Source organism: Tupaia chinensis, unplaced genomic scaffold (assembly GCF_000334495.1).
Source record: "Tupaia chinensis unplaced genomic scaffold, TupChi_1.0 Scaffold141517_1, whole genome shotgun sequence".
Lineage (NCBI taxonomy): Eukaryota > Metazoa > Chordata > Mammalia > Scandentia > Tupaiidae > Tupaia > Tupaia belangeri.
The window spans coordinates 1,910,523-1,926,806 of NW_006201378.1; the positions used below are offsets into that span (position 1 = coordinate 1,910,523).

The following is a 16,284-nucleotide window of genomic DNA, read 5'->3' on the forward strand; positions in this document are numbered from 1 at the left end:
TTTGGAGAGGTTTTTGCTATAGGGCACGTGCGCTCACCAGACAGACAGAGACAGAGAGACAGAAAGTGAGAAATAACCACTCAGGGGGGATGGCCACGCCACAATCCCTTCTCCTCCGTTCTCCTCTCGGGATCCTGGGCACACATGCACATGCGCCCGGGGTGAGTTTTAAGCCACCAGGCCCGGGACGCGAACCACGGTCGACTACGTGGGAATCCAGTGACAAAGCCATTACACTAACTGCTGGTCCCCTCAGTCCCTAAGTTTTATATCATTTCACCAACAGGCACGCAAACAGCTCCACATGCACTGGGTATTGACCACGAGCAGCAGGTGAGCTACCAGCATGCTCGGATTGTCCCATTTGTTAATAATGTAACTGCCATCATGACCCCCAGAAGCGGGTATTGCTATGTTTTCAAATGAAACATATTAAGGCTTAAAGGGCTTAAGAAATCCGCTCAGGGTGACACCTGAGAGCAGGCGTGTTAATACTGGAGCCTGAGTACCCATACAGCTGGGGCGGGAATTTCTGGGCATCTCTACTCTTCTAGCTAAAGAAAGTGTGTAATCTCTTTGTGCTGTCATTTCCTGCCTGGAAAACATGGACAGCCATGTCTACCTCAGAGTGTTGTGGCCAGGTAATACACCTCAGCACAGGAAACGAGACAAACCCTCGGTGTGTGCCCAGCACACGACAAGCCCTTCTAAGTACCCACCGTTACTATCCTCAGAGGCAACAGCAGAGGCGTCACTGTTGCCATGGTTACCTACACTGCTGTTCTGCCCCCCCAACACACTCCCACCACACCCCACCAGATTTTATCTGACAGACACTCAATCACTCAATCGCACCAATGTGAGGGAGTTGGCTCTCTCAACTGAAAAATGGAAATGTAATTTAGTTTCCAATTTAAGACAAATGTGCTTGGACTACAATGCTCAGCTCAATGCTCAACTGGCAAGGGAAAAGGATTCTGAGAGGGAAGCTAGACACAGGTGCCGGAGGGTTGCCATGCTTCTAAGATCTGATCCAATGGAAAGAGATGGTGACACTGGGTTTAAGACAACACAACACAACACAACACAAAATGACTGTCCTTGTTTCTGTCAACAAGTATTCGACCGCACCTCCTGTGTGGAAGAAAGGCATAGGTTTTATGCATGAATGGAACATGTCTGAAGGAGACCACAGTAAGCTGCACACATACACATACACACACATGCACACACACGGCAGCATGCCGAGGAAGGTGTGCACTGGTGCCAAGGAAGCCTGAGAGGGCAAGCGTCTTCCATGGCAGGACAGGGCATGGGGAGGCTGCAGGAAGGAAAGGCCGCCATCCTAAGTGTGTGCCAGACCTGGGAGACTCCCAGGTGGCCTCAGACGCACGCTGGAAGAGAAGTGCTTTCTGCTACCACCTCACCTCCTGAGGAAGAAAATTACAAACGCTGAAATGTGTGTTTATGTATCCTTTAAGAGTCTATATTAATTCCATCTTTGGATAGCATACTGGAGCCTGGACAACAATGGTGCCGGGAAAACTCAGTTTGACGTGTCAGTATTCTGGACATTTAGTTGATGCCAGGTAGCGAAGGGAATACCGAAGACGAGGCCTGGCACCCTCCTGTGGGTCTCGGCCCTGTGTCGGTCCTTCCACAGTGGACCAAGACCTTGAGGAATAAGACACATGACAGTATGTCAACAGCAAAAAGAGAACTTGGGAACCAGCAGTTAGCGTAATGCTATGTCACTGGACTCCCACGTAGTCGACCGCGGTTCACGTCCCGGACCCAGTGGCTTAAAACTCATGCCGGGCACATGTGCGTGCGTGCCCAAGATCCCGAGAGGAGAATGGAGGAGAAGGGATTGCGGCGTGACCATCCCCCCTGGGGGGTGATTTCTCGCTTTCTGTCTCTCTGTCTCTCTCTGTCTTTCTGGCAAGTGCACGCGCCCTATAGCAAAAACCTCTCCAAAAAAAAAAAAGAGAGAGAGAGAGAACATAATAAATGTCCTTGAATTTGGCAGTCTTGAGAAGAAACGGGGACAAGGGAGGACTCTGAGATTTAGAGCATCCCTGATTATGGACGCAGTTTTCTCTGTCTTCCCGGAGTTCTCTCTACAGCCCAGGGGCGTGGCTTTTTTCCCTCACTTTCTCAACTGCGAAGAAACTAAGTTCTAAGAGAAGTACGTACTTGCCCAATGTTAGTAAGTCACAGAGCCCAAAGTGGCCGGAGGTGTCCTTGGGCTTTTAAGAAAAGCAAAGTTACTCTATTGCACTTAGTACACTCTCCACACACATTCCGTTTGTCCATGAGGTGAGCAAGTGGCAGGAGCCCAAAAAAGGTATCTTTCCTGTTAGAACACAAAGCTCGGCATAGTTCTGCTGCCTGAATTTGTTTGAGAATGAATTCAAATGTACCAGCATGCTATATCTGACAGCCACATGGCTTCTTTTTTTTTTTCCCCTCCCCATAGGTTGTGTGCACTTACCAGAAAAGACGAAGGGAGGTAAAATGAGAAATTACCCCCCCACCCCAGGGGGAATGGCCACCTGCAATCTCTCCTCCTCCATTCTCCTCTTGGGACTTGGGGCACACATGCACATGTAACTTGATTCTCAAGACACTGGGTCCGGGACTCAAACTGTAGTTGGTCATGTGGGATCCAGCGTCTTAACCATCACGCCACCTGCTGGCCCTAACCTCATGGCTTTTTATACCCCAAAAGAAATGTTTTCTCAGGTCCTATTGTTCACTCAATTTCACACATGTTGAAGCACGTGGTATAAATCTCATTAACTTTTGGTTTCTCTACTTTAAATGTATAAAGTTTAACTGATTTCTCCTTTTTCCATTGATAATCCTGAGACAAAATTTCAAAATATGCTGGAGTTGCCCTGTAATGCCCTGCGTTGTCCTTTATTCCCCAAGGTCTTTCCTTTGAAATAGCAGTAGCCAACTCTCACTCAGCACTGACTGTCAGGAATGTGCTTTATGTCAATGAACTCAATTTAATTCACACAGCACTTCTTTGGAGAAAATGCATCTTTAAATTCCTGCTTAAAGATGAGGACACTGAAGGCAGAGATAGTCCACAGGCTCATGGTTCCACAGACAGAAAGTAACAGAGCTGGGATTTGAACCCAGAACTCCGGTGCCACAGCTAGCATTCCTGACCACTGAGCTAATGGCAAGCCGATTATGAATACTCTGGAACTTTTCCTTTCAGAATGCCCGTGAAAAACTACATTCCTGAGGACACTTTCTAGGGGGCTAACACACAAACCTGTGACTTTGTTTCTGGATTTCATAGTCCACGGAGAGCGTGCATGCATCCCTCCACCACTGACCTGTCTTGTGAGTTTCTGCACCCCTGGAATTTCCAGGAGGCGCCAGAAGATTTCACCTCCCTTGGCAGCAGGAGGGTCTGATACCCTGTTCTTCTCCCTACAGTCAACCCACATGCCCAACATCTCACCTCTGCTGACTCACTCGCGTTTTGCAGACTGTATTTGGGGTGGGGGTGGGGGACGAGGCAGGCCCCCTCTCTACCTAGTCAGTGCAGCTAAGACTGACTCTGGGGGCAGAGCCCAAGGCTCTGCTTTGAAAACAATCTACTGCAACAGCAGATAATACCAGTCTGGACTGCTGGGCTTTGTTTTTATTATTGCTGTCATCTTCCAATTTAAGCATCTAAATGAAAGATTTCATTGTGAATTTAGATTGTGGTTTTAAACAAAAAAGATGACACATGCAGTCCAAGGAGGAGCGCAGAGACGCTGAGCACTGAAGGGCTGTGTTGTGATGCAGTCCAAGGAGGAGCGCGGAGACACTCGAGGACTGTGTCGCGATGCAGTCCAAGGAGGAGCGCGGAGACGCTGAGCACTCGAGCACTGTGTCGCGATGCAGTCCAAGGAGGAGCGCGGAGACGCTGAGCACTCGTGGACTGTGTTGCGATGCAGTCCAAGGAGGAGAGTGGAGACGCTGAGCACTCGAGCACTGGGTCGCGATACAGGCTTGGACTTGGCTGCTCCCTTTGACACAACTGTTCCCTCGGCACGGTGTGGCCACCCAACTCCCCAGGTCACTTTCTTTTACAGCATCATGGAATGACACCTGAAGCTCATTCTGACAATGTTTTCTAGCTCCTTCCATCATCTCTCCAGAGCTGCAAGGGAGGCTCTATGGCAGATGTCCAGTAAGAATGCTGACGGAATGAGGAGGACTCCTGGCTGGAGACCCAAGGATCTTCTCCATAGGCGAGTGTTCCATGACCACCCAAGCTCAGTGAGCTCCCGAACACAAGCCAGACGGTGATCAAGGCCCTTTATACTGAGGGAGAAGTGTAAGCACAAACAGGCTGGGAGCTGGGACTCACTGCCCGACTGTCTACACTCTTCTCTGCACTCTCCCCTGGCTCCCGCCTCACCATCTCAGCTGTACGAGGCTCCAATCCTGTCCATGCCTCCACATCCTTGGCACCTTCACGCTGGGCTGCGGGAAGGCTCAGTGACCTATCCGGAAGAGACGCCGAGGCAGGGAGTAGCCCAGCAACATTCCCATATCACAGGAGTCCTGCTCGTCTCCACTGACTGCTCAGCCACATCAAACACACAGAACTTTAGCTATCCTGAGCCTGGGGGATGCTTTCCACCATCCACCCCTCCAGACTGCAGGGTCCTGCCAAGGTAGGAGGGTGATGGGCTGAGCCATCCTGAATCTACACCTGAGATGGTGCCAATGTCAGGGACATCACAGTCTCTGGGGAGAGGCATGTCTAAAGCCATCAGTGCCCAGCACTGCCCGGACATTGGCTCAGAATGTCATTGGGGATACCAGTGACCAAAAAGTCTCAGGGGCCATCTCCCTCCCTGCCTGAGGGTGAGGCAGCCCTAGAGGACAGAGGCTGAGAAGGTGGGGATCGGGAACTGGATGCTGGTATCTGATGGCTGCCCCATCTCTGGACTCTCAGCGGCCGGAACCAGGAAAGCCTGCACACAGCCCAGGGCAGCCTGTGCCAGGGCGATTCTGTACGTGCAAGGTGCTAAAGCGCCATTAAACCCAAGAGGGCGAAAATGTGAAAGGACACAAAATCGATGGCACAAGTTTCTCCGGACTGTTACAACTTGAATTAACCAAACGGTGGCAAGAAAAAAAAAACCAAAAACATTAACTCCTTTTCCTGAGCTTTTTCATGGATTCGTAAGTAGATGTAATACAGAAGCAGAGAGGACATGGGGGCAGAGAGGAGACAGGGCTTCTCCTCGGAGACAGAAAGGAAGCCGCCATCCTGGGTTTCTGTATTTTGTGACCATCACAGGGCGCGGCGGTGACCATGAGCTTCAGCTGGATCCTGGGGAGACGCATTAGCGGCCAGCAGCTGTTAGACCATGCTGGGTGGCTGACTGCCGTAGGCATACTTCCCACGTAACAGCACTTGGTTCACTTCGCACTGACGTCGTCCTCACGAGACCTTCTCCCCAAAATGTAAAGAAATCAAAACAGAAGCAAATGCATCCCGCCTAACAGCACCATTCGAAAACTGTCACCAGCTATTAACCAGCTCTTCTCCAGCCAGCCTGCTGTGAGGGAATCCATCCACCCAGAACCGCCTGGGAAGCTGTGGGCAGCAGGTGCGTGAGAGGAGTGGCTGGCCCAGCCAGGACCCCAAGCTGTGGGCAGCAGGTGCGTGAGAGGAGTGCCTCCCCCAGCCAGGACCCAGCGTCTGACACCCGCCTGCCCTTGTCTGTGCCATGCTCATGGAGGGGACACACAGCCCACAGCCCTGCACACTGGCCGACTCGGCCAGCAACACCTTTGCTGCAAATCTTTGTGACCGTACCTCCTCTCCTCCATAGAACTTTCCAGAAGGTCCTCAACCTGCAAACTCACTCCATTCCCTCTCTCGAATTCTGTCTCTCACTCTGGCTCTCTCTCTCTATACACCCTTTCTGTTCCCAGCCATGACTGCACACTTGGGCTTGCTGTGAAGTAGCATGAATAACTCCTGAATAAGAATAAGCCCTAGTTCAAGGCCCAGGGAGATGAACTCCTGGCCATCCTCTGATGTGACCAGACGCTGTGAGGCCACCAGGAACAAGAAGGAGGTTAGGCTGATTCAGGGAGTGGGGGTGGCAATGCCAGGCTGGAGTCACGGGCTGAAGGAGCAGTGGCTGGTGGGATGTGGACTTGCAGAAATGTGGCCTCTGCTCACAAGGAGGGATGGCATGGGTGAGGACATGGTCCAAGAAGGCTTCTCCACCCGCCAGCTCCCCACACAGGCTCCCCCCACCCAGGGCCTTTACACCAACTGCCTGCTCCCTCAGGGCCGGCTCTTGTGTATCCTTCTGGGCTCAGCTCCCAATTACTTAACCTGCTGGTGTCCTTCACACCCTCATGCTGTCCATCCAGAGTGACTTCGTGTGTGTGTGTGTGTGTGTGTGTGTGTGTGTGTGTGAGAGAGAGAGAGAGAGAGAGAGAGAGCTTGTTTGTTTCTGTCCCCCTCCCCCCCACCAGAATCCAGAATTCACAAGGACAGGGGCCTCCTCACTTTTGTTCTAGTCAGAGACAAAGAACAAGCCAGAGAGTGACAGAGACCACTCAGTCTCCTCTGCTGTGCCTGAGCCCGTCACTGCTCCCCACAATGCTGCATGGCTGTCGTGTGGGAGCAGACCCCGTGCAAGGGAGCCTTGGCTAACACCCAGCCCTAACGTGCATGTCTGTAGGGGAAACACATTACTTATTTTTCCAGGCTACTCATGAGGAATAAAACCCGGGAATGCACCTGACACAGAGCCGGCTTTCACCTCCACCTTGGGGGAGAAGAGTGGGTGGGCGGGAAGAAGAGTGGTCAGCTGCGGGCACAGCGAGAGCTCTGTGCCCAACTACATAAGTGGGCAGGGGGAGAATATAGCACCATCCAGCGTTCCTGCACGAGGCCCCCAGAGCCCAGCGGTGGCATCCTCTGTGCCTAACTTGCTTCCAGGGTGGAGGCAGGCACTAGGGCAGATTGACTCGCCCCATCACTATTGGCAGAGTGACTTACCAAGACAAGTTCCTCCCACAGCATGTGCCCGGGAAACTGAACTGGCACAGGCCAGCAGTCACTCACCATCAATAGCCTGGGACTCTTCTCTCTGATGTTCAAACCATTTAGACAGAACTGCAATTGCCACATGCTATCAAAATGAACCACGGAGTTTTAAGAAGGTTCATTTCATCTTTATTTGGCAAACTTACAAAGTCTCGAGTTTTTTCATTAAATGGGACATGGCATTCATAAAATGAAACTCAGAGATGGAGATGGTCGTCGCACTTGTCTCCATCTGAGTGAGGAACGGCTGCACCCACACTGACAGGTGGCTGGGTGGCCTCCCTGTGACAGGGCCCCTTCCTCTCGTACATTCCTGGGCCCACCCCTCAGATTGGAGACCCCATCCTCCATTTGTCCACCCTTCTTGCAACTTCCCAGGCCTGACCAAAGAAAAAGATACAGAACAGAAGAAAGGAGGTTATGAATCGTCCAGGGGCGTGGAGCAAGAAGCACTGAGCTGGGAGTAAAACCAAGTCAGCAGAAGTGGCCAGAGGGGAGGGCAGGGATGAGGATGGGGAAAGACGGCAAGAAACGACTCCCAAGCTCCTCACAGACCACAGATATGTGAGTCGTCTCATGCATAAAATTTTATTCTCACTTCCAAAGTCACTTTTACAGACAAGAGCATTAAGGCCTGAGAATTTACGTAACGTGGGAAAATCCCTGGGCCTCCGGTCCCTTCCAGCATTCGCTGGGCACTCACTGAGTGGCCATGAGGGGGCAGCCCATGTTCCTAAAAAGAGCGGGATTGTGGGGGCCAGCTAAGACTCCTTCCAGGGGAGAAGGAGCCAGGGCAGGTGACAGCGAGGTCAGTGTCGGCCATCCTTCCCAAACACTGGAGGCAGCAGTCTGGTTGTCCCTGTCCAGGGCAAGGCCTGGTCCTCAGGGCAAAAGAATCCATGAAAGGTTTCAGGAGGGGGCTGACATGGTGTCGGGGGACGGCTATAGGATGACTACAGACCAGGACGCAAAGATAGTGCTGCAGTCCCAGCTGCCAGAGGCCCCGGGCTGACACTATGAGGCTGGCAAGGGGACCCTGTGTGGTGGGGCTGCCATTGCCTCATGATTTCACGGCACCCACAGACTCCATGTCCCTTGGAGTGGTTGGAAAAATCACAGCAGTGACTCTCACTCTAGGCTGCCTCCCTGGTGCCCACCATCAGCAAGGGTCCAGTGGGCCCCTATGTGTGGATCTGCCTCCCTGGTGCCCACCATCAGCAAGGGTCCAGTGTGCCCCAATGCGTGGATTAAGACTGCCCTCCCCCTGTCTCTACCCTCACCTGAATAGTCAGGAGGGAGCGCCAGAATTCTACAGGTTCTTGTTAAGACACCCATTCCCACCTCTGCCAACACTCAACCGGCTGCTTGGACCGAAGCTCATCATCCGCGCGGCTGTCTGAGCCAGCCCCTGGGAAGCCAGGTGGGCCAAGGCATCCTCACTCTGACTCTGACCCTCCCCTATGGTATATCTGTCCCATTTCCTGACCTAGGGCCACTAGTCCATATGGTACCTGACTGAAAATTAAAAACAGCCACCCCCTCATCTATCAAGTCATCCTAATAAGATATAAATCTGCCAGGACTACGGTGTGCAAAGCCCAAGAAAGGGCAGCACAGAGCCTGTAGGACAGCACTCATTTTCCCTGAGGAGGAAGCTTCCTCCACATCCTCCACACTTCACAGGCCTCCACACCTCACAGGCTTCTGAGAGGCTCACACTCCCCAGTGACCTCAGTACACACGTGTGTTCAGTCCAGTTGAGGCCTCAAGACAGGAGGCACGACAGATGCCACGAGGAAGACCCAGTAGAGTGGACTGGCCTCGGCCCTGAAGCTGACAGCAAGTCCAGGGTCATTCCCCTTGACCTAGGCCCTCTGCCTGGTGGTCAGGCAGCCCCGACCTTTCTTCCTAAAAGCATGTAAGCAGTATGGCTAAGGAGGCTTGCTAAGACAGGGCCACTACCAAATGTCAAGCAGTCACATTTAATAATAAGCAAATTATGAGCCAGCCAGTGGCCTTGTGGTTAAGGCAGCTGATCCCACATGGCCATCTGGGCAGTTTGAGTCCCAGACCAGTGGCTTGAAGAATATGCCAGGTGCATGTGCTTGGGTAGGTCTAAAATCTCAAGAGGAAAATGGAGAAAGGATTGTGGCATGAGCACCCCCCCCACGGGGGGATACTTTCTCACTTTCCCTCTCTCTGGCAAGCGCACATGCCATCTGACAAATAAAAATATAAATATATAAACAAACTATGAACTCACCTTATTTTATGCATTACACCACACTAATTTACTGTTGTGTAAATTGTAATAAATTACATATATGCAGGGAGCAGCCAGATCTGGGCAAAACGCAGGGAGCGGCCAGACCTGGACAGGAACCTGTGTAGTAGAGATGGCCGTGGGGTAACACTGCAGGGAAGCCAGAGCTCTGAAGAAGGCGGAGACTACTGTCACCACAGGGCAGTGCATCTTACAAAAGAAAGAAGTAAGAAAGATCGGTGTGCAAAGTTAGTAGTAAGAGAGACCTATGTGCAGATTAAAGGAAGCTGAGGGACCGCCAGGGAAAGCCAGGAGAGGCTCGTTCAGAACCACGGGAAGCAAGATACTTGGCAGCTGCAGTCGGTAACAGCACCCGGCTCTCCCTTCCCTATGAAAGAAGGACAGAACGGCGAGGTGCCCGGCGTTCTCCACACAGAGACGTCCAGTCCACCTGACCCTTGCTTTTCTGTTTGTCTTTCTGTCCTTTCTCCCACTTGGGCCTCACGTCCCTCCAAACTTCCTAGATCAAGACAGAGGCCTCGGCACTTATAATAAAAAACAGACCTCTAAATCCAAGGGTTCCACATCCTTGGATTCTACCAACCCTGGATGAAAATGTTACCCTGTTGTTGAGCTATACTATTGGGTCACTGGGAAGTCATGACATGTTCTTCTGTTTTTCTATACGAAAATGCGTCACGACTTTTCTGACAAGCCCACTACAGAGTGGGCCCTACCAGCTGTGTCCATACAGACTTTTCCTTGCCATCATTTCCTGAATAATTCAGTATCAACAAATCAACCGCATTAGGACGGCATTGGGTACACGTAATAAGACATGACGTAACTATATGAGAGGGCGGGCAGGGCTCATGTGCACACAGGACACCATTTCACACAGGAAACTTAAGCAGCTACGGAGGATTTATCTGTGAAAGGAGGGTCCTGGCACCAACCCTCTGTGGAGGCCAAATGATGACAATGAATTGCAATTAAGTAAACTATATTAAAAACAAAGGAAATATATATTCAAAATGCATCATTTCCGGGTTGCTCTGCCATATCTGACTGTTCTCTACGGCTGTGTTGGCTACACAGGTGGGGACACTGTGACAGCTGCTCCCGCTTGCTGCACCCGGCACTCTGCTCAGTGACATCATGTCGGTGGAGCACAGCCATGGTGGGCACGTCTGGAGAAAGTGTTCCAAATAAGAGCTTGGTGTGTTTATGGTGATGGTGAAATGTAGAAATAAGAAAGAAATCGGCAGATTAAATGTGCAAGTGCCACCGTGTCTGCAACTGTCACCTTGTGAACAGCACAGAAAACGGACCAAGTATTACTCCTTTAATCGGAAATGACCTTCGGACTCACTAACAATCCTTCCTGTCGTTAACAAACAATTCCTGACACACGTTTTACAGAAGCTGAAAGAGGTGTCAGTGCACTGAGGGTGACTCGGACGAGGGAAATGCTTGAACGGTAGACCACCTGTCAGATTTCGTGGCACCAAATTTATTTGGGCAGGACTGGATTAGGACAGGCCTCGGTTTGTTAAATCACGCTGAACTGCAACCACATATACGCTGCGAATATACTGGGAGTGTGGCCAAGGGAAACCAACTCTGTGAGGATCCATCGGCCCTGGGGAGTTCACGCTAGATTACTGTATGAGCTGTTATTTGCAGACTGTATGCTACATGCCCTTCCCATCAGTGAAATCTGCTACAGACCGACATCCATGCTCGCGGGCCTCCATGTGCTTTCCATCTGTCAGAATACCACCAGTCAGGGCGCTTAGTTGCTCTGGTGCTCTCTGGACTGTGGTTCCTGCCACTGTCCCCACACGGTCTTCACGGACAAAGCAGCCCACAGGGGCATTCCAGTGAGTCCCCAGTTCCTCCCCGATACTTCGGTCCATGCTGGAGAGGAGCAGCTCTGGGTCCTCAGGGCAATCCAGGCCATCACCTTTGACACAGAAAGACTCACACACTACCCCTTCACCCTTCAGTACGATCAGCCAGCAGACTGACCAGGTGGCAGGCAGTCGGCCATGGCCTCTGTACACGGGCCTTCCGGTGAGTGTCCTGGGACTTGCATCCCTCCTCCCCATTCCTGGACACCTGTCTGGTGTAGCAGCACAAATGCCAGAAGAGTGCCACTAGAAGTGACCCTGGAGGACAGCGGCTGAACACCAAGCTGGTGCCTTCCTTCCCAGGCTTTTTCCCCAGGCCACTCCACAAGGCCAGCTGACACGAGGTTCTGGTCTCACACAGTTCCAGGACCAGTTTCGCTTCCACTATGGTGGGACAGTAATGGAAACATTCTGTGGTGACATTCCCAGGGTGACACCCTGGTCAACAAGCCTCTGTGGGCCTCAGAGGGTAGCTTAGCAGGACCAAGTGCTTGTCAGCTCAAACTTGTGACAGGTAGGAGATGTAAAGGACACCGGCTCAGGGACTGGAAGGGGGCATCATGCTTACCAAGTCTTGATTTCTGCCCACTTAGTCTGTGAATCAGCTCCCCAGAGTCCTCACCCACCATCTCTGCAAGCCCTCATGAATGGCTCTTGTCCCTGTCATCGATGACATAAACAAAGCCACATCCAGTGTTTGGTTCTTGGCCATTGTCTTATTCCACTTATCAACAGGACAGGACACTCCCCCCTTCCTCCCACTCAAAGCTCTCCCAGGTCTTGGAGAGGTCTTCCCATGCGACCTCTGTGTGACCTCAGAGCTATCCTGGGCCATCTTGTCATTGGGCTCAACCCCATTCTTTGTGATCACAAGGAGCCGGTAGCTTTAAATGCCACCCAGACACCTCTGCTACTCCCAGGGATACTCTCTTAGATCCAGTCATACCCCCTCACTGATCCAACAGGAAGTCACTGGACAGGGACTTCAGAGCCAGCATGGCCAAACTGAGCAACCAGCTCCTACCAAAAAACCTTCTTCCACTGACATGGGGCAAAACGAAACAAAGCATACCTTGAGAGTTATCCTCAACTGTTCCCTTTCTCTCAACCCAACACTGAATCTACTAGCAGATCTCAATAGCTCTCAGTTTATCCACGATTTTATGGAGTGTGTCCCACCACCTCCATGTGACCCCACCACTCCCACGTGACCCATTACCTACCACCTCCACATGACTCACCACTTCCACGTGACCTGCTGTGTCCCACCCCACCACCTCCACGTGACCTATCATGTCCCAGCACCTCTAGGTGACCTATTGTGTCTCATTACACCGCATGACCTACCTGGACCACACTCCCGCTAACCTTCCCCAAGTTGCTATCGAAGCCTTTTGACTAGCCTCACTGTCTCTTTACACTCTGTTCTCAATAAAGCAGAGAATGAGCCTATAAAAACCTGAGTCAGACCTCCCTGACTTTCAGTGACCCTGCCCCTCCATGCCTGTCATACCCACCCTCCATGGCGTCTTGCCACACTTACTCTCCCCTGGCTTTCTTTCTCACAAACTGCTATGGTTTGACTGTGTCACCCTGGCAAATTCATCTGCTGGGATTTGGTTATGACAGAATTAAGAAGGTGAAAAATGAATTTGACTACCATGTTGAAAGGTGGGGTTTAGGGAGGGAATCAGGATTAAGATCATGAAGGCAAAGACCCCGTGACTGAAGCCTGGGGGGTTTACGTGGAGAGGAAAAAGAGACACGGACACCAACACGCTTGCTTTTGCCCTTTGCCGTGTTATAACAGCAAGAAGACCCTCACCAGATACAACCCCTGGACCTCCAAGCTGTGAGCTCAATAAACCTCTGTTCTTCTTAAATTACTCACTTGGGTGTTTTCTGTCACTAGCAACAGAACAGACTAGAATACTGACCCCGCATGGCTCTCTGTCACACTGACCCTCCGTGGCTCTCTGCCTCACTGACCCTCCATAGCCCTCTGTCACTCTGTTGTTCACTGAGAGGGAATCCTGGCTCTCTTCGCTATGGTACTCCAGCCTCTGGCTCGTCTTCCTGCTCCTTGGACTCGCTGTTCACAGTTGCGCCTCAGGGCCTTTCCAGGTGCTGCTACTTGTGCCTGGAGTGTTCTTGCCACAGACATGAGCCCAGCTTGGCCACTCACCTCCTTTAGCTCTTCATGTAATTATTCCCTTCTTAGGGAGACCCCTCCTGGCCAGGTACTTAAATTGCCAGTCTCAGGGATTAATTAGATGGTGGTGAAGTAGGAACGTGTGGCACTCCGTGAGGCTGATGCACTTGGGATGTTCCAGGCTGACGTCAGGGCACCTCCCTGAGTATACCAGGTCCATGCATTCCCACGGTCTAGAGCTCAGTGAAAGTGGAAGGTAGGTCTTGGCATTAACACCCTGCTGGGGATGCTGTCTCTATGTATTTCTTTTTCCCTGTCTCTCTCACCCATGGAAAAAACTTGAAACAATGCTTCAGTTGCAAGCCCCTGCCCTCTTTCCCCCCAACCTCCTAGCCCTGTTTCCTCTTTTGTTTTTCCATAGCACTTCTCATTGTCCGAAATACCAGGAATTTTACTTGTTCGCCACCTTTCCTAAACACAAGGATGTCGGCCCCTGCAGGTAGAAGGACCTAAGAGCACTGAGTACATAGCACTTAGCAGGTATTCACTAAGCACCTGTGCAAAGAACAAGCCACTTCCAGATCTGACAGAGCAAGTCACTGCTTACCAGGCAGACACAGGTTTGTCTTCCCCTTTTGTAAAGAGGTTGTGCCTTTTGTTTAGAAGTTATCTTTTTAAAAGTATGAGAACTCGGTTAACATAACATCTGAGAACAAAATGGCATTAAAGTCTATTTCAAAAGACGTTAAAAGAGGTGTCAAGTGTCAGCAGAGGACATAATAGTTACGTCACTGGACTCCCATGTAGCCGACCTCCATTTGACTCCTGGACGCTGCAGCTTAAAACTCACACCCAGTAGGTGTGCATGTATGCCCAAAATCCCTAGAGAAGAATGGAGAAGGGATTGCGCCATCTCCCCTGGAGGATAATTTCTCACTTTCTGTGTCTCTGTCTCTCTGGTGAGCATGTACATACCCTATAGCAAAAACAAACAAACAAAAAACTCTCTCTTAAAAAAAATAAAAAAGAGGTGTCAAGTAGCAAAAAAAAAAAGTGCTCACAAGCATTTCCACACCTCACAAGGCCAAGGCCCCTGTCCCCTTGTTGCCAGGAGGCTATGGCACCCAGTCAAGCGGTGCCAACCAAGGACCACTGCCTGACCCCAAGGGAAAATGAGCCGTTTGCAAAGCCTACTTGTGTATCAAGCTAGAAATCTTCCATAATTACAGGTCAATGCACAGAGCTTCCTTCCCTTCCCTTCGGTCTAAGTGTCATCAGGAGTCCTCCTCCTCTGCTGGTGCCCGCTCTCACAGACAGAAGAGAGAAGAGAAGCGGTCCTTCACAGCAAGTGAAAGCTGTGTTCCAAACGCCGACCCTCCTACTGCTGGCAAGAATGACTGCGGAGACGCACATACGAGAAGATAAAAATCTCTCCTCCCTGCTACAACTACCTATGATTAGTTTTCCAAATATTTTCACCGCCTGGCATGATGCTTCACCTTTCATTCTTTCCTATGAAGTCATCACGAGACAAGCATGTCTGAACACTATTCCAGGAGCGGTGCCTGCTGCTGTCCCAGCGGGCTCCCCTCGGCTTTGCAGCAAATTCTTCCACCCTAGACTGGATTCTCAACCATAAATGGAGAATTGTGTCCTTCTGCGGTCCTTGGAACCCAATGGCATTAGTTGCAACTGGAAAGTGACCTGTTCTATTAATACCTAACACAAGACAAGAGCTTCCACAGGCAGAAATTCTCCTGGGCTTCACTCTGCAGGGTGAATTCACAGGGCCCACGCACGTGACATGAAGCTGAAGTGTGTCTGATGGAGCTGGCAGCAGGCTGGACAGAGAGCGGTGCTGAGTGGTGTGGGCTGCTTCCCACGGACCTGCTGAGTCAAGTGCTTGGGAACAAGGCATGAATCGACTTTCTTATCACTTTTGCAGCAAGCAGGCTAGCCAGGGCCAGGAGCTGAGTCCTAGTCCTGGGGAGGGAACAAACTGGCCTGGCCCGCACAGAGCAACAACCCACAAGAATGGATGGCCTCAGCAACATCCCACTAGTGTGATTTAACTGACCCAGCCAGGCTGAGACCTGCACACACGCATGAGGAAAAAGGCCAACCAAATTCCTTCCCTCGTAGCTCAGTGCTTCTCATAGAAAAACATACTGTGAGCTTCCGGATGCGATCATCGTTAGCTCTGGAATTCCCTGGGTGGTGTCTACATTGGCCCGCACAGGTTTCCTGGCAGGACCGCTGAGCCAGTGCCCTACGCTTTCCAGCTACTTTCCAGCTACCGCTGGCTGCAGCAGTTTCAGAGCACGGCCTGATTGAGGAAGAGCAGCCAGCTGACGAGGTGTGCTGGAGACAATGACTGCAAACAAGGCACTGCAAGAAGTTCATGAAGAAATGCAATGACAGTATGAGTTTACTTGGCTGAACTAGTTTTGAAGTCCATGGACAGTTTATTCATCACACACGTTTTCCATGCACTTCTGAAGGCCCCGTGTATAGCTATTTCAGAGCAAGACTTTCAACCTTAACTTGAAACTTCTGCTCAAATGAGCACTGAACGCCACATTTACATACATAATGTTCTTTCAAGTCCTTTTCCTCATGTTCCTTAAAGTCAGAAAACAAAGTAAAGTAGAAACTCTTATTTTCCTCTCACAAACAAAAATAAAGACAACAAAGCAGTAAATATGCACTGCACGCTTTTTATCACCATAAAGTCCTTGATCTTTCCTGGTCAGCTCTTAATTATCCTCATCAATGAGAGACCACAGAAGTTCAAGCATGATATAATATATATAATTGATGTTTTCCTTTTGGTGTGTATATACATATATATATATATATA

At 50.8% G+C, this 16,284-nt stretch overlaps 1 protein-coding gene across 11 annotated transcripts in view; it reads right to left on the bottom strand.

The window, feature by feature from the left end:
- Positions 1-16,284, bottom strand: part of ARHGEF10 (Rho guanine nucleotide exchange factor 10) — a 147,363-nt gene that overhangs the window by 126,287 nt on the left and 4,792 nt on the right. Inside the window, exon 1 of one of the 11 annotated variants that reach the window (XM_006163205.3) lies at positions 11,841-11,927. The exons of the other annotated variants lie outside the window; for them this stretch is intronic. The gene's annotated coding sequence lies outside the window, so the exon portion shown is untranslated. Of the gene's footprint in view, positions 1-11,840; positions 11,928-16,284 lie in introns of those variants that run through there. 11 annotated transcript variants of the gene reach the window in all.